Source organism: Pinus tabuliformis, chromosome 4_1 (assembly GCF_031772625.1).
Source record: "Pinus tabuliformis cultivar Carrire ecotype Pingquan chromosome 4_1, CPIR1, whole genome shotgun sequence".
Lineage (NCBI taxonomy): Eukaryota > Viridiplantae > Streptophyta > Pinopsida > Pinales > Pinaceae > Pinus > Pinus tabuliformis.
In genome coordinates this window covers 876,447,270-876,466,954 of record NC_142303.1, presented here as the reverse complement: position 1 = coordinate 876,466,954, position 19,685 = coordinate 876,447,270, and the positions used below count along the sequence as shown (strand labels likewise).

The 19,685-nt window shown below is 39.3% G+C and overlaps 1 pseudogene; it reads right to left on the bottom strand.

Annotated features, from left to right (window-relative positions):
- Positions 1–354: 354 nt before the first annotated feature.
- LOC149178978 (histone-lysine N-methyltransferase, H3 lysine-9 specific SUVH6 pseudogene) overlaps positions 355–19,685 on the bottom strand; it is an 81,044-nt pseudogene continuing 61,713 nt past the window's right edge.

Sequence of the window (19,685 nt, the reverse complement as noted above, 5' to 3'; positions counted from 1 at the left end):
ACCCAAACAAAGCCTGTAGATATCGTGCTTTCAAATAACACAAAAATCTCCGTAGATATATTGCTTTCAAATAACACAAAAATCCCTGCACCTGTAAAAGTCCACCTGTTCCAACACAGTATATATTCTAAGAATCAATCCCATTCCCAAGTGTTTCATTCTCAATATACCATTAGTTAAAGAGCAAATCAATCTAGACTATAGCAAATCAGAATACATCATTTGCTGATTAATTGAATAGCTGATTGAAGCAAATTTAAAAAGAATAAGAATTATGAATGCAGAGAATGGTTCTGTACCTGGGCAAAAATCTCTAATTGTATATCAGATATTGCAACCAGAACTTCCAGGCACTTAATACATCCTCCCGGTGCATTGTGAAGAGCCACAGTAACAGGGTTTCGTTTTTATGTTACCATCAGAATCACGAACCTCATCCAGACTGTAATTATAGTGATAACAAAGCTCCCTCATAGGAGGAATGTTCTCAGCAGCAAAGAGCATGATATGTGGTAACTTTCTGTCATCATGGTCATAAAGAACATTCTGTGCATACAGATTAGGAGAACAACTATGATTAACAAATCTACCCACATTTCCACACTCGGCTGCATCAATCGTGAATCCTCCATCTTCCACCATGTCAGAGGTTGCACTAGCCTCAATGTCGGGCATCAAACTAGAAAGATCACTCCAAAGAGATTGATCTCTGCTATTGCAATTGCGTCCAATATCAAAGAGGTACTCATCATTCCCAACACATTTTTCAGCTTCAGTATCAGAAAGAAGGTTACCAGTGTATTCACAAATAAAGCTACCAGAAGGTATGGAGTCTAATGATCTAACCCCCCAACCTCTCTTATCTGTCTTGAAAACCTCAAGTGTATATCGAACACCATGTTGACTCACTCTATTGTGACAAGTCCCACGACATTTACAAGAAGGACCGCATTCATATACAATAGGCTTAGGAAACACAATAGCACCATCGTGATTAAATGGAAATTCTCCCCCGTTTTTCGAAGCACAGAAGCATTTGGAAGGATCCAAACACCCGTCTTTACATTCACATCCCTTGGGAGGCTCAGGCTTACACCCATATGGATAAATAACCTTAGTTGTATAAAAAAAAATTGGTAGACTTTCCTCATCAATGGTATTCACTGCACAAATGCATTTTCTCTCTTTGCCTCCAGAAATGTCCTTAACGCTAAGACCTTCACGAATTCGATGTTTTTGTTCCCTCCCTATAAATTGCACTGCCTTCAAGCCCAGCTCTGGTTGACCATGCCGTCTGGTTGACCATGCTGTCTTTTTAACTGGAACTTGAATACTGAGTATATTGAGATACCCCCATTCATCGAGCAATGCTCTGTATTTTGGACTTTTGTGCACAGAAGACTTATTCATGAGAGACAGTATTTCAACACCATCTGAGATTACTGGTTAACTGCTGTAAATCCTTTTTACATTCACTGTAATAAAAGTTTACATAAGTTTACTGCTGTAAACTCACACAGACTTACATTTTCTTTATGCACTGCTTGTGCAAAAACCACACATGGTTTCTTACAACTCCAAAAATTTCACCTGGTTCTTATCTTTTTACACTGCTGTGTGTTCAATACATACCACACATGGTTTTTCGCTGCACCACTATTCTACGATGGCCAACAACAAAAACCTTATATCCCATCAAACAGAGATGCAGAGCACGTTTTTCACTGCTCTCTTTTTACAATAGTCAATGCACGAGCCCTTTTCATTTTTTTGAAAACAAAAAAAAAACACAATTACTTTTACGTGCCGTAAGTATTTTTAATACCCATTCTTAAATGCACCACCATACCTCCGATACATATAAAAACATTAAAATTTAAATCACCTTACCTATTCTCTACGTAACAATTAATTCATTAATTATTTTACCGCGGTCAACCAAAAATGAAATTCACTCCACGCAAAGTCATTAATGTATGATATGCAGTTTGGGCAATCAACGAAAAGGTAGATCGAACGAGAATATACAATGCTGAACACCCGAGATTCTTACGTTGCGTTACGTCTGAAACGTGTTCAAAATTTCTCGGTTCAAACATCGGAACCAATCAACCGAAGCTTTACCAGCTAGTGCATGGTCTTGAACTTGGGCTTCATGATTCTGCAACAATTTCCGGCAAACCACTTGAAATAATCGCACGGTTTCTTTAACTTTTGACCGGGTATGGGACTCTCCAATTTTAAGAACTGCATTAGTCAGAGATTTAGATGGGGGAAGCTTTGGGGTATTTGTCACAAGACTATGCGGATACAGTGGATCTCTGGTTCTGACATTTTTTGAAGAGAGCTGCTTAGGGGTTGACACACCCTTATATGGAGCCACTCTATTGGTTCCAATTGGTGGATCTCTGGTTCTGACATTTTTTGAAGAGAGCTGCTTAGGGGTTGACACACCCTTATATGGAGCCACTCTATTGGTTCCAATTGTATTATGTTGAGAACATAACCCTTGAACCTTGACTGTAGAATGTCCTGGGTTGGCTTCTTTCTTGACCATATGGGCCACCTGATTAGCATTCTCTGTTTTGGGTCGCACCTGGAAATGTTGCAAGTTTTTGTACTTTACTTGGCTAGAATGCTGAGAAATATAGTGTGGTTCTTTCAACGCTGGTCTACAAGGCTGGAGGTTCTCATTCTCTCTGTTTCTAAAAGACAGCATGTTTTTCTTCTCTCTGTTTCCAAAACCATCTTCTTTGTTTCTAGCACTATCTTTGTTCACACCATCCGACTGAAGGTCGCCCTCTCTGTTTCTAAAATACACCATGTTTTTCTTCTCTTTCTTTCCAAAACCATCTTCTTTGTTTCTAGCAACATCTTTGTTCACACAATCCGACTGAAGGTTGCCTCTAAATTTGACACTTTCTTTAGCACTTGAATGATTTTTAAAATTAGAATGTTGTTGACTGCTGCCCTTAACACCGCCCGTATGGGTCTCAGGGGAAGCGGATAATTGGTACTGCTCCTTCCTCACTGAGGGAACAATTCTACCATTACTAGAGGTATAATATGCAGAATCTGAAACTGGTGGCGTGAAAATTTTTTGTGGCAAACATTTATAACTCACAGGTGCAACAGTAGATATATATCTCCCACAGCCAGGAGGAAAATCCCTGACTGCAGATGGTTTGGTTGGCTTCTTAAGCTCAGGAATAAGATTACTTTCCTCTGAACGGTTGTTGTCCTTTTCAACTATCTTTTTCCCTACAATTTTATTTAGAACTTCACTATGATCAGGGTTGACACTCTTACCAGACTTCTGCTTCTTGAGCTTAGATAAATGTACATGTTTCAGGGAATCATCCATGTTCGGGTTTTCTTCAATCCTGCGTTTGCCCAAAATGGTCTTACCAGCAGCAGCATCGTGGGTGCCCAAAATGGCCTTACCAGCAGCATCATAGTGGGAGCAATCAGCCTCACCAGAATATCTGAGAATGTTATATTCTGTTTGGTTTCCCATTCCCACTTCAGGGATCGCCAGCCTGCGAGAACGTATTATTTCCAACAGTCCCTCCTGTCCATATATGAAAATGTTCAACGTTTCAAAAAAGATAGGTGCAGAAATCATTAACACCATAATAGGAATAATTTGAAAGATTCAACCAAGAAAAATAATTTCATAATACAATTAAGAAAAGATCAACTACATTTCACAACAAAATAAATTGCAAAAAATATCAGATCTACGAAAGTTCAGATGTATCTCCAGAGGCATAGGAGAGTATTGCATTTGGACTAATCCCTACAGTACAGATAGGCCAAGAGAATATTTCAGAATGGTCGAAGCCAGGGATTTGCCTGAGGAAGCAATAATGATTATGATTTCCAAATTGGACGGACACCGTAAATTGGATCCTAGGGTTTCCTTTAGACTTTTATGATTTCCCAAATAATCCGGTCATGACATATCTATGAATATCAACCACGTGGGTGATGATAACGCATTCAAGGAAAGGAATCAACGGCTGTGGTCCATTGTCGCAACCTGCAGAAAACGTCAATTCATGCAGATCGGTAAAAGATAGTTATGATCTAATCCGGTAAGGCATTTTAATTGTACAGTAGCAGACCCCGCCGAGGCTAACAGGCTGCGTCGTGTGGAGATTTTACGATGAGGGCCCTTATGCATATAATCGGCTACTAAATTCTTATTGTATCTCGAATGCGATGACCGAAGACGTTAGAATTTTACATATATAGAATTTTGATAATCTAACAAAATTGGTCGATTCAAATAAACAAAATCTTGAATTCTATAGTAAATCTGGGCAGATCTGAAACATTTACCACTCCTATCAATTTAGAATTTTACAAATCTAAAATTTGACTATCTGGAAAAAGTTGGCCGATTCAACTTAACAAAATCTCGCAATACAATTATATCGTGGAAAATTTGAAATCTAGTGAGAATTTGAAATATCTGCATTTCTATCACATTATTAAAAAATTCTTCACTATGCGATAAACTTACTCCGTTCACAATAAACGGCTTCTTACTCAGAGTGTTGGCCGGATGAAAGACTTGTACAGTAGCAGACCCCGCCGAGACTAGCACGCTGCGTCGTGTGGAGATGTTACAGCTCGTACAGTTGAAAATATCACCAAACTGACCCGGAATGGCACCTTGTATTAACACCCTCCAAATGGTACATTGCATTCCTTTTATAGATTTAATAATACATGGATTCTTTCAAGTCCATGTGGTCGGCTAGATGAAATGGTGGACGCCCCACGAAGAAAGTGTTTTCTAATCAATATGGGGTGTGCTTGGGTTCTAATATTCCGTTTCTAATTAATAGTGGGTCCGTCAAGGTTCTAAATTGAGTTAACTTATTTGAGTTACTTACCGTGTTTGTGACCACTGTCCTAGGTTCAAAAAATTCAATTAAGTTATCTTGTTTTGTGTCCCATTAGGTTTGAATATTCCGTTTCTAATTTATAGTGGGTCGGTTTAGTTTCAATTAACATTTTAAAATAAAAAATTTATACAATTAATTCTTTCCATCGTTAAATCTTAAATCAAATATATATTTTTAATAATAAATGTAACTTAATAACTCATAGTTATTAAATGTAGTGTTGCAAAATTCAATTTTGATGATGAAACTAAGAGTGTTTTCCCCATTGAGGGATTTTAAGGATTTCCAATAAAATACCTTGTACATCTTTCTAAGGAAAAATTCTCATTATTCAGTTTAGAATATCCTTGTACCGTTATTTTAGTGGAAAGGCTCTCAATTTGCACAGGAGCATTGATGATGTTATCACAAAATCTTGTAAGAAATCAAATTATATTATATTTTATGAAGGGTGCAATCATATATCGCAAATTGGGCATGATATTGATTTTGATTTTTTTAAAGATTTAGAGAAATTGATAATTTTTTAAGATTATTTAGTTTAGATCATTTAAGAGTCACTCTAACCTATAAATTAGTGTTGAGTAGGAAATTTATGACTTAGAGACGTTATGTTTATAGACACACCCACATGGGATCCCACTTCACGGTTGCATCTTTGCTTTTAGGATTATTACAATTGGCTAATATATATTTTGTGAAAATAAATCTCGGTGCAGAGAAGAATAAACAATCCACCCAACTAACTAAAATATGATGTTAGAAAGTATCCCTAAAAGAAAAGGTTGAAATAAGGCTCTAATAAGTATATTTTCCCAATTTTATTCAATATTTTATATATGTTTTTTAAATTTTATTAAACAAACTGCTCCAAAATCAATGCATATTAGCCTTGGAAAGCCCCTACACAATACAGTGCCAAATGAATAAATTTCGGATGTTGTTTGATAGTTAGAATTTTATTATCCTAGAGGTAAGGAGAAAATATTGGCTCAATTTGAGCGAACTATACCATGCTGTATACACATTGAAAGCTAGTTTTCAAATAATTGATCTCAATCATTTATTGCAAAATAGAAAAGACATCACGGAAAATATGTGTTATATGTATATCGGTGGTTGTCCATATGTGTATGGGTGTCAATGTGTATATGTTATATATTAGTCCGTTGTTAATGGACTATAACTATGACAACGTTAGTAGTTGTCAACATTTATTCTAAGTCAACTCATGTATAGTGATGAAAGTTAACCTTCAAAAAATGTAGAAAGTTAGTTAATTAATGACTGTTGAACACTGAAATAAGGAACATGACTTTTGAAGCTTGGTGCTTGAGCTTGTTGATTCAAAATAATGATGTGAAATTAACACAGAGGAAGCGAAAAGTTGGTGGTGTCCATGTATTAACAATTTGTATAATATACATTAGTATATTACTTGGAAATGGATGTTTTACACCTTAAGGAATTTAATGCCACTCTTTCAACATGTCTTGATGCCATGAAATATTAGTAATCCCCCTCTTTTTTATGAATATTGAAGTTGAGTTTACTACATATAAAATAAAAAGCAATAGGGCATGTAACGCCCTCCTCCCACATCTACCCATGTAACCGACCAACCGAGGTAAAATGTGACGAAGAGTTACTATGATATGATTACACTCCCCATGTGTCAGTTAACGAATTATAACCAGTGGAACACAACAACACATACCTTCTAGACCTACTACAAAACCCCTAGGAACCATCCAAATCTTCCAGGTGACTAGCCCCTCATACAAACTAACATTTTTGCAGCATTAATCCCCCAGTCACTCCCATGACAAGGGCATGAGTGGGATTGGGACCTGTTGTGGCCACCAACAACCCCCCTTCTTATTTAGTATTAGCGATAACACTAGGTAAGTGGGGACCCTTAGTAAAAATTCAAAAAATTCAATTAAGGCTCATGCATTTTACTCCTTAAGAAAACATCGCATCGCATGCATTAAGAAACGCTCACATTGGAAATCCTTTAGAAAATCGCCGATATCAGATATGCGATATCGCATATCACATATCGCAATGTCGTATAAAAAACACATAACCATTTAACGATTGTAACGAACTGCGATCTTGCGATAGCGCGATACTGCGATCTGCGATCTTGTGATAGCGTGATACTACAATCCGCGATCTTGCGATAGCGCGATCGAGCAACCCTGTGATAGCACATCTTAATGAAATTTGCGGTAATGCGATAATGCGATACTGCGATGTTGCGATGCGAATCGCAGAAACGTTCCATCGCAGATTTTCCCCGGCTCAACATTCAAGAAAAGCTTTCCATAAACCAAGAACTGGATACGCGCTTTAATGATAATTAATGAATGATATGCAAGTTGTTAATGAATGATGGTTTTGTGTTTTCCGAAGAGTCAGTACACGTCAGATGGCATGTTTTTGTACATCCATAGAGCTTAGAGCTTTCTTTTCGATTTTTATTATCATTACTCTCCCCTCAAGTGTGAACTACAGGAACAAAAAAAAGAAGTAACACAAAGCAATGTGCAGGAAGCCATGAAGGAAAAGGGTAAAACTCCAATGCTCAGAGATAGAGAAGAGATTCCCTCATGAATAGATACGGCATGCAACAGAGCCGCATATTCACAGAGCGCTGCTGAGCTATCCATTACAGATATTTCATTCACAGCCATGGTTGAATGAGCAGTTCAACAATGCTGATATCAACAGGCGGTTTGACGCTCAAGGTCAGAAGTTCACGAAAGCAGTATGTTTACAAAATTTTGAAGCTTATACCCGGTGAAGGGAAAGGCGCTAAAGACGAAAAACGCATCAGAAAATCCTGGATCAAAGAACGGAGGCAATTTCCGATGCGGGATTAGCGCCTAGTGCTAATTGCGCATCACTAAGAAAATTGCTCAAAAAGAAAATCCTATAACTGCTCAGTCACTTGTAAGCCTGGAAAACACAAGAAAGCAATGGTAAAGAACAAACTAGAAACATAAAGTTGAAAGAAGAAGCAATTCGAGGATTAACCAAGTGGAACTTGGATTATTACTGGGCATACATAGTAAATCCACATAGCCAAAGGATGACTCTTGAGAATATCATTGATTTTGCTGAAAAAATGGTGCCAGCTCTTACCATTTCTGTTTTCTTAGCTCAACCAAAAGCGGAAGATAGTCAGCCGACTCCACCCAGGCAAATATTGAATGCTCACAACATTAAGGAGCAAATGCAGAAATAGTTAGATATTAGATTTAATTTTTAGAAATAGTTTTGCTTAGAAAAAGGGCGGTCATTTAAACTGTATCCTAAATCTGTGTAATTAAGTTATTTAGTTAGTAGTATTTAAACCCTTCTCATGCATTTAGAGAAGGGTCCAGAAATTTATCAAAAACTTGTCCTCAGAACATGCACTTTTGCACCCTCAGAGGAGGTTTTGGTGAATGATGGATCAAGATTTGTTGATGTTTGCATTTGATATCTACTACTGATGTTGCACTTCTGTACTCTTAGTGGATGTTAGAGCAAGGAGAGATAAATCATTGTTGCTTGAAACTTATGAGTAGGACTAGTCATAAATGGTACTTTTATCTCTTGACCATTTCTACTTATATGTTAAAGTGATATACAGTTCTTAGTTGTTTATGTATTAATGCATGAATGCTTGAGTTATCATTTGGCACTTTTGTACGGTGATAGCTATTTATTTATGCCTAATGTATGAATAGCTCATTATGCGATATGTTGTTCACAACTGTTTCGTCTAACTTTTTATGCGAAATGGTTCATCTTGATTGATTTCCTTTCTTATAATCGCTGAATGATCTTTATTACCAGTTGCTATTTGAAATCTCTTTAGATCGCATAATAGAATAATTACATCCCGGGTTAGTATAGATTTAGATGTGTTGTTTATTAGATTACCATAGCATAGAATTAGATTAAAGTTTGAATTAGAATAGCTTAGATAGGAACTGTTAGATCAGCAACATCAAATTCTACACACACACTCATAGATTAGGAAACTGGTCCCATTATCCCCAGTCGCACCCGCTATACCAAACGGATAAGGAGCTGCCAACCAAGGTCCGGACTGGGCGGGTATCCCCCTTGTTGTCGACCCGATTTTTGGGGCCTCAACATATTTGGCGCTAGAAGGAGGGCCAGAACTATGAATGGCAAGTAAATCCAAATCTGAATACCATTCTGAGAGGAAATCTCCCTCATCATCTCCCCCGACTTCTCCATTACATTTAAATCCAGAGTCAGAAGTCGCTCGAGTATCACCCGCTGCTACACACCCTGATATTTCAGAACAATCTACCGTCGAACTTCCTGAAGTCGAATCCCTGATTCACAAACTTCAGCGATTTTCCATTTCTCCTCAGAGGTCTGATAAATCTCAAGGGAGTGTGACTTCGCAGTACAACCCTGCTCATCCCCTGACCAGGCTAAAGAGTGAAAAGTTTGGCGTCCAGCCAACCGAATTACCTCTTCCCACCAGGAAAAGAGCGAGGAAATCACCTAAAGAGTCTGACAGTGAGACTCTTTCGTCAACATCGTCCATCTCAACTACTTCACCGCGAAGTCAACCATCCACTCCTCCACTCCAGATCATCATCCATCCGTCCACCGAAAGCCCCACAACCCCTCTTCAATCATCTACAATCGTAGTATCCTGATCCTCCCATCCGCAGGGATCATCTTCTGCACTTTCCTCTATTGGCAGTTCAACAATGGCCCAGTCTCCATGGAATAACCCTGGGGCAGTCTTAATGCCTGCACCCTTGAGTCAAATACTGGCCCATCCTGAGAAATGGCTGCCTAAATTCAATCCCGAGGCAGGCATACTAGCAGAAGAGCACATAAACAACTTCATGCTTTCCATTAATCTCAAAGGGGTTACTAATGAAAATGTTGTTGTTCGGCTTTTTCCTTATACACTACAAGGAACAGCTGGGTCATGGTACTTTTCATTACCCTCTAGATCCATCACAAGTTGGGACATCTTCCAGGACCAATTCCTAACCAAGTTTGGTGATGACAGGTCAATGGCAACGTTAATCAATGACCTATCCAATCTTAAAGCCGAAACTAGAGAGCCTATCAAGGATTTCAATTTATAGTTCAACAAAATTTTCAACAAAATTCCTACTGCTTCCTAGCCCAGCGAAGAAGTACGATGTGAATGGTATATTACCGCTCTACCATCGAACATAGAAATCTTCGTGGACAGGACCAATAAAATAACCTTAGCTGATAACATGAAAGAAGCGATAACAGTAGAGAAACGAATAATAGCCCTGGAAAAGAGATTCGCGATAGAGGAACGTAAGTCCAGAAAAGTCACCTTCAAGGAAGACTCCAAGAAGAAACAAGCAAAAGATCCATTTGATTTGGAAGGATTGCAGAAAGTTCTAAAGACCATGTCCAATGAAATGGTCGACATAAAAAAGCAAGTAGCAGAAACTGCCTCAAAAAATCCCTACAGAGCTTTTAAAAGAGGTCCTTCAATGGATGCACAGCCGCCCAATGCCATTTCAAATGTTGAATCCGAGGAAGAGGAAGAGGAACTTGCCACTGAAGGGTAGACTGATGACGAAGAAGTTATGGAATTACAAGGAATGTGGGATTTCATCCTCCCACAAGAAGAAGATCAAGAAGTATTTCCAGTTAGCACACGAAGCAAAAATCAGCTTGATCCTCCCCAAACTACCCCTAAGCCGAAGAGCGCAAGCTCTACAACAAAGGATAAAGTCGCAACAAAGAAAACGATATCTAAAGCGACTCAAACTAGCCCAGTCCAAACAGATGAAACGACTCCATCTAAAACACTGATAGTGTCGAATGAAATGGAGTACAATATTATTGAAGACATGAAGAAGACTAGGGCTAACATCACCCTTTACGAATTGAGCAAGTTGAAACATCAACAAAAGATAATGATGAAAGAATTACATGCCGTGCCAGTTGCACCTTTGCCTACCACTGTGCTTTCTCAAGCTTCCCATAACGTGGGAAGACCTCCAACTAACGCGATCAATAAGATTGATCCAAATGACATCGCCCTAATTGGAGGAAGATCAAGATCTCACACTGCCCCGTTTCTCCTTACTTATGAAATCTTCAATAAGAATGTGCACAATTGTTTGGTAGATTCCGGTGCTTCATCAAATATTTTACCCAAATCTATATGTGCCAAGTTAAATGTTCAACCACAGAAATCCGCAGTCCGCATAGTTCAGCTAGATCGGTCCCAAGTTGAAGTGATTGGCGAACCCGAAGGTATGCCAGGTTATTGACATTCTAGTTGCCGATATCCTAGAATTTTATGGCTTAATTCTTAGTAGGGATTGGTAAGAAAAACTCCATGGATACTTCGCAACCGACTGGTCGCACATGTGGCTGCCCTACAACGTTAAACTGAATCAAATCAAAGTTGAACGAGAGCTACACCAGAAGTACATAGTAATAGAGTTAGAGGGAGAAAATGAACCAGTAGCGTATAACAGCAGCATTATTGGCAATTACTCGGTAGATTCTTTCGTCGGCAATTTCAATGCTCATGCGTCACCCTATTTAGAACACTCTGTTTTGTCCGAAGTCGAAAATTTTTCTCGAACTAATAGTTCGAAATGTATCAATTTTTTAGATAAACCTGTAAATAAATCTTTGTTTTGGAAATTATTTTTTGATGGTTCTAGATCTAACAAAGGAGCAGGAGCAGGATGAATTCTGATTAGTCCAGAAGGAGATAAGATCATGCTCACATGCAGACTCGAATTTGATTGAACAAACAATACAGCAGAATATGAGGCTTTGGTTCAAGGCCTGTATAAAGCAATCAGGTTAGACATCAAGTATCTTCAAGTTTTTGGAGACTCTGAGATTGTGGTTAAACAGGTACGTAACACTATACATTGCTTATCAGGTCATTTAAAACACTATCAATCCTTAGTACAAGATCTGACTAAGCATTTCATAGCATTTAATATTTCTTCAATCCCCGGGCTCCATAGCGAAAGTGCAGACCTTTTGGCTAACGTAGCTTCTAAGCTTATTCCCTCTGAAGATTTTAGTCCAGATAGATTCTCGATAGAATTAATCTTTAGACCGTCCATTCTTGACAACATCACAAATTGGAGAGTATTCAATGACGATCCTGACATTGTAAATTTCCTTACGTCTGAAGGATCCTACTCCAATCAAATAATTGACGAAGACCAGCACGATCGGCAATTGCAACAAAATAGCACTAATAATGATATACCTAAGTCGGTGGTCAAGTTAGAAGACTTGTACGATTTGAAAGATCGGTTTAAGAGGTCTACTAATTCAAAACTCAAAAGTTCAACCTTGAACTACGAATTAGTAAACCTAGGAACTGATGCTAAACCACAAAACATTAATCTAGGCCTCGGCCTAGCCCCTGAAGAGAAACTAGTGTATATTCGTCTTTTGAGACAATATAATTTTTTTTTTCCAGGAATTATGATGAGCTGAAAACATACGACACTTCCATCATCCAGCATACTATTCCCATGATGGATAATGAAAAACCTGTCCAACAAAAGCTGAGAAAGATCCACCCCAATTTAGAAAATCAGATAAAAACTGAGCTCAATAAGTTATTGGAAGCCAGGATAATCTTTCCCATCAGACATTCCAAATGGGTCTCCAATATGGTACTTGTTAGAAAGAAAAACAGAGATATTAGGATTTGCATTGACTTTCGGAACCTTAAAAAAGCCTGTCAAAAAGATAATTTTCCTCTACCACCTATGGAACAGATACTGCAGGCAGTGGTGGGCTCAGAATTAATGTCTTTCTTGGATGGATTTTCAGGATACAATCAAGTGTTGGTACATCCTGATGATCAGTTGAAAACCACATTCAGAACTAAATTGGGCACATACGCATATCGAAAGATGCCATCTGGTTTGATTAATGCTGGTGCTACATTTCAGAGAGCCATGGACATCGCATTCAAAGGTTTAGTCAATAAATCTATAGTAATTTATTTGGATGATATAACAGTGTACTCGAAGAACCGAAGCGACCATCTCAAAGACCTAAAACAAATCTTTCAACGTTGTTTAAGGTATGGAATTTCACTTAACCCAAAGAAATATTTTTTCGTGCTAAGTAAAGCGAAACTTCTAGGATTCATAGTATCAAAATCCGATATTCACATTAATCCCGACAGAATTAAAGAAATTTCTAAAATATCCCTACCTCATAACAAAAAAGCCATGCAATATTTCCTTGGTCAGATCAATTTTGTAAAGAGATTCGTTCCAGATTTTTCACGAATCGTGTCTCCTTTGCAAACCATTATTAAAAAGAATTCAAATTTTAAATGGGGTCAAGATGAACATGAAGCATTCAACCTGATCAAATAAGCTATTATTAATGCTGCATCTTTAGCAACCCCGAATTTTTCATTGCCTTTTATTTTATACACATTTGCCTCAGATAAGTCATATGCTACGATTCTAACTCAAGCAAATCAAGAAAAAGCGGAAGCTCCAATTGCGTTTTTTAGCTCAAATTTACAGGGTGCTGCTGAACTAAATTATTCAGATGTGGAGAAACGGGCTTATGCTGTTTTCAAAACGGTCAAATAATTCAGACCTTTCTTACTTAAAACCCATACTAAGATCATAGTACCCTTTCCAGCGGTAACGAATCTTCTAGTACAAAAGGATGTGGGTGAGAAAAGGGCCAATTGGGTTACTGCCTTACAGTAATATGACATTGAGATCAAACCAGCAAACATTGTAAGAGGTCAAGGCTTCTGCAAAATGCTGGCTGGAGCATCGCAAATTTATGAAACTCCATTCGAAGAGGTACAAATGTGTGAGGTAAGCCTAAACGATGCAGAATCATTATATGCTGATATCATTTATTATCTCAAGAACGAGTATGCTCCTTCACACCTTGATCATACTAAGAAAAGAGCCCTAAGGTTGAAAGCTAAGCAATATCAGCTCATAAATGATATTCTTTTTAGAAAAAATTATGATTCTGTTCTTCTTAGGTGTCTTGAGAAAGCTGAAGCTGAAAAAGTTTTGCAGGAACTCCATGATGGGCCAGCAGGCGGACACTATGCTGGAGATGCTACTGCACATAAAATCTTACACGCAGGATATTACTGGCCCACGCTGTTTAAAGACTCACACAGTTACGTGACGAGATGTCAAGTCTGCCAAACTACTGCTGGAAGACAAAAGAAGCCATCCTTTCCACTACAGCCAGTAAACATTGAGCAACCTTTCAGTCAGTGGGGCTTGGACATAATAGGTGAGATCGTTCCTCACTCTTCTAAGTAGCATACATACATCCTCACAGCAACAGATTATTTTACTAAGTGGGTAGAAGCAGTTCCACTCAAGACGACTAATTCTGAAAATATCATTGAGTTCATAGATCAATTTATAATCACCAGGTTTGGATTGCCATCCGCTTTAATGTTTGATAATGCATCATACTTTTCTGGAAATGCAATGACTGAATTTGCACTTAAAAGAGGATTCAAACTTAAATATTTAGCCAATTACTACCTGGTGGGCTCCAGTATTGTAGCAATAATGCTACAACTCCTGGCGCTCCCTATCTCTTAATTTTATCAACCCGGTAGTTCGTACAAACTTGGAAGCGGCGGTGCTATATGCACAAGTACTAGCTCTTGTCGCAGCTGTCACTTGGTCAGCTGGCACAAGTCCGCTAGGGCTCAAGCCAACTTCTATAGGCTCTCAGAAGAAGCTTGCTAATTGATGGACGAAAGCTATTCTCAAAGGAAAGCTACTTTACTTGACAAAAATGAACTGAAAGCAAATCAAAGCATGTAAACCTAGGAAACCCTAATTTGACTAGTCTAACCTCTACAATGCAAAGAATGTGAATAAAACTTCTACCAATGCTGTCATTACCTCTAATAAGTGAAAATGCATGGATCTAAGCTACTTGCATCATAAAAGACATGTTTTTGTATTTTTCCTTTAAGTGTATGGAATGATTGTGATTTTGTGCTAACTAGGGTTTGGTTGTGCAGATGGGATGGAGAAGGAAGGAAAGCATGGGAAAGGTTGGGGAGGCTAGGAGAGGTCCCCAGAGATCCTCAGCATCAGTCCACAGAGGTTCCTCACGTTCAGAGGCTCAGCAACCGAGTGAGTGGCCTCCTACAGGATGTCTGCAGGGGATTCTACAGGAAACGCAGGGATTTCTACAGGATGTGCTGTAAGTGGAAGTTTGAGGATGGATGGTTGATGGAAGATGCATGGATGGTTATGGAGGTAGGATGGGGGTCTGAAGTGATCCAGGAGCTGATGGATGGAGTGGTGAGATGATGTGGAAGGCTGACTTGGCTTGAAGGTAGTTGGGACAACAATGGAGAAGAAGGTAAGGTTACTTGGCAAAAGAGAAGATGGGAGATGAGGGAACAGACTTGGTGATGGAGGAGCTGATCTGAACGAGGCTCAGATGAACAAGGAGGTGATGAAGATGATAGAGATGCCCTGCACAATGCTCATTTAAACGAATCAATGAATTCTTGCAAACAAACCAAGTCCTAGCTAACTTAATCTAATTGTCAATGAAATAAATGAACAGCAGCTTTGTTTGGAAATAGAACCATGTACTTCACGTGAGAAAGAGCATTCCAAAAGATCTAAATGCATAACAAACTCCTACCAATCGATTCTAAGCATAAAAAGCTATGTTACCCATCAAAACCAACTACCATAACAAAGCAAGATCTAAAGAGCAGATTTTTATTTCAAGAACGCAGCAAACACATAAAGATACACAAGGGAGGTACTGGGCGCTTGAGATGGGCCCAACCCCAAGAGCTACAGCCTCCCATGAAAGATTTAGAGCTGGTGCAAAGCTGGATCCATCTTTATTAATCAAGAAATGAAAAGTACATCAAAACTGTCCATAAGGAGAGCTTGAGAATGAGCTGAAAGCAAAGCTAATCCATGGCCTAAAAATCGAACTACAAGCTAGCTAACTAATGGCTAAAACAAAATGACTAACTAGCTACAAAAATGACTACCCACTAGCTAACCAAAATGAGGCCCCAAGCCTTCTTATTTATACAATTTGAGGACCCAACAGTCCTCCTAAAAGTTAGGGACTTGGCTGCCCAAGACTTGTAGTTAACAGCAGTCCAACTTGACTTGCTTGGCTGCCCTTGAGCTCATTGATTTGGTGGCCTTTGAACTCCGAGCTGATGGTGGAGAATTCGAGGTAAGGGTCAATAAATGAGGGGGACACCTTCCTACAAATCCTCTAGCTTATTCTCCCACGAATTTGGTTGCCAAGTGCTCATTAAGACCTTCAATTTTGTCTCCAAGTTGACCAACAAGGCTACACAAAGCACCCATTAGACTTGTTGGCATAATGACTAACCAAATTCACTCTATTAACATAAAAATAATCAAAAACATGCAATAAACAAATGAGAATGGTGGACTAAGCCAAATTAGGAGGTTGAATGAGCCCAAATAATTGTACATTTTTGGGCTCATCATCACCCCCTACTAAAAGTGTTGCTCATCCTCTGAGCAACCACATCTCTCCCCTTGTCTTTGATGGCCCTGGTGACGTCCTTGGCTAGCATCTCGGCCGATTTCTCCTTTGGCTTCCCTCTTTTCAAACTTTCCTGTAGAAACTGTTCTGTCTTCCTGTAGAAACAGACTTTGTCTTCCTGTAGAAACAGACTCTGTCTTCCTGTAGAAACAGTCTGCTAGCTTTTCTTAGTGAATCCTCAGCCTTGTTATGAGTGCACAAGTTTATGCAATCGTATGGAAGAAATGGTGCCCTCTTCTCTGTCAAAGACAATTTACCAACATTTTGTGTGAAAGCAAATATACCATCAAACTATCACCTCTCAGCTCCAAAGTAAGACCTTCACAGAAATCACCAAAGATGAACACCTTGCCAACAATTCCTCAAATGCTAAGTTGGACCAGTTAGCAGAATGAAGCCATCACCAAATCACCCCACTTTCAAAGGCTTTGGTAAGTAGGTTATTGTGCTTAAGTAAATTGAATAAGTAGCAATATACGAACACACCCAAGTCCCAAGTTGAAAACACCTTCCTCTTTTATAAATTTCACAAACATCAGTGAAATAAGGAGACACAAGACAATCAATTAGAACCAAGCCAAAATAGTGTTTTCAGGACTTCCTGTAGAACTGTCTCAGCATCCTGTAGAGAGGCCTTTGTGTCCAACATTTTCATTCTTTCTCTCTAAGTGGATGTCTTCGGCCTTCCCTGTTCATAGCTGATGGATATTTTTGAAGGAGGCTCCTCCTTTTGTTCCGCTTTCGTGTCCTTAATGACAATTTGCTCCTTTGACAGTGGTTTGGGTTTGCCCACTTTTATTTGTGTGCTCCTTTTTTTTTTTTTTTTGCTTCAAAGTACATGAAGGTTTGCCTCTTTCCCTTCCTTTTTGGTCTTGGAGGTGTGCTAATGGTGGCAAGTATGGCTGCTGCCTCCTTTGATAGGATGTCCACCTTCGTCTCTTTGGGTTTTACCTTTTTGGGGCTTCCTGTAGAAGCCTGTTTCTGCAATTTCGGGCTTCCTGTAGAAGCCTGTTTCTGCAATTTTGGGCTTCCTGTAGGGAAAAAAACAGCACCACTATGTCCTGCTCGGCTGTGGGTGATTTTCCTTTCAGCTTGGCTGTGGCTATCCTTCATCTTCTCCCCCTTTCTTCTCTTCTTCCTCACGGTTAGAAGGACTCATATCATAGGTGAGGGCTGTTATGTCACTTTCTGCTATCATGTCCTTGAAGGCTTCCCAATTTTCTTTCTAACTGTATGGTGTTCCTGTACCCAGCTTACAGAGGAGCACTTCCATGAGACTTTTTGACCCTTTTTTTCTTTTTCCCTTTTTTTTTTTTTGTTGTTTCTGAATCAAAGTCAGAGTCTAACCCAACGCGTATATTTCAATATGTATGGTGCAAGCCCTGCAAACAAATCAACAGTCATGTAGAAAACACAAATATGAGCATTTTCTTTGATTGGTGTTGTCCTTGTACGATTGGGCAGATTTGAAGAGACACTGTTTTGAGAGAAGGGTTAAGGAGGGAGCATTCTTAACCCTTGTTTCTGATGCCTGCTGACTGGGTAGAGGGAGCGCACTACTTCAGATCTGCTTTACCCATTTGCTGTGATGCCTCTTATTTCAAGCATTAAAACATATTCTATTAGCAAGTGTTTTTCAAGAAAATTCATGCATGGTCACCCTCCAATTCACAACAGCTCAATTCACCACTCTTTTGGAGTATATCACACATGGAAGAGTGTTTTCGGTCCTACCACTTTCGGGATTCCCAATTTGTCGAAGAAAAATCCAAGCTTTTCTGCTCTAGAAGGCTCTGCTGTTCTTTCCTGTAGAACGTCTTCCTGTAGACTGCGTTCCTGTAGAACTGCGTCCCTGTAGAAACGCCTGTAGAGTCTCTGCGCCTTTGAGCGAGCTTGATACGTGGGATAATTTTGAAAATAGGTAGAAACCAGTGGAGGATGACTAGTTCATCAGTTTTGGAATCGGAGGATGCATACTTCAGTCAAGTGCAAATGGACAGCAGGTGGTGTGAGGTTCAGCCGAGCATTTTACATTGCTGCGTGATTCTTGGTGAGGGAGTGAAGTGGCCAGGTGTACGTGGCCACATGTAGACTGCAGTTCTATTTATTAACTGTATGTCTCCTTCTATTTGTTAATCAATTGAAGCCCTGTGCACTGAAGTTCAACAAATCTTCCATTTAACTGTGTTTTTCAAATTTTTCATGAATGACCATACACGTATGCTGCGTGATTTTTCCTTGAGCGCTAGAGAACTGGGTGTCTTGCTACCTTTCTAACTGAATCTCACCATCTCATCCATTCATGCAATGCTTTAGATTAGATTTATGCAAACAGAGGAACAAGTTTAGTCACGTACCTGCAAGTCGTGCGTGGTTGCTTTGCTGCATGCCTGTGTTGATCTTCATTTGCTGCATGCATGTGTTGATGTAGTTGCATGGTGGCTTGATTGATGATTCATGGTTGTTTTTTTCTTGTGCAGGCGTCCTCTGGCCGGATCCAAGCTCCAGACAATTGTTTCCACGTTCAAATCTGCACGTCCAAGCTGCTGTTGCTGCATCTTCACCAAACCAGAACTTGTTTTCGACATTTCTCCCAAACGCCAAAGCGGATCGAGCTGAAACTTGCTGAGCATGTTTCTATCATCATTATGCATCTCCCATAGCAAATTCGTGATCAATGGATGCACGGATTTCGAGAAAAATGGAAAATGGCTGAAGATTTCAGAGGTCGATTTCTCGGAAACCGTGCATCGGAATCGGCTGAAACTGCTTGGGTAGGCTACTATCATCCATGTGCATCTCCCCATGAAACAGGTTTTGAAACGGATGCACGGTTATGGAGAAAATGCAAAAATGGCTGATGGTGATGGAGGCTGATTTCTTGGAAACCGTGCATCGGAATTGCATGAAACTGCTCAGGCATGTTGTCATCAACCTTGTACAATTCCCCATAAAACGGTTTGTCAAATGGATGCATGGTTTTCAAGTTATGGCAAAAACAAATTCTGCTCTATGTGTTTTGGCTTCAAGGCACTTTGCATTTTGGTTGCATGGTATGACAAAATGAATTTTGGCTGTGATGCAGGTGTGGAGATGATGGAGGATGAGTTGGAAGACTGCATGAGGACCTCTGAACCCTTGAGGAAGCTAGCATGTTCGCCAAAC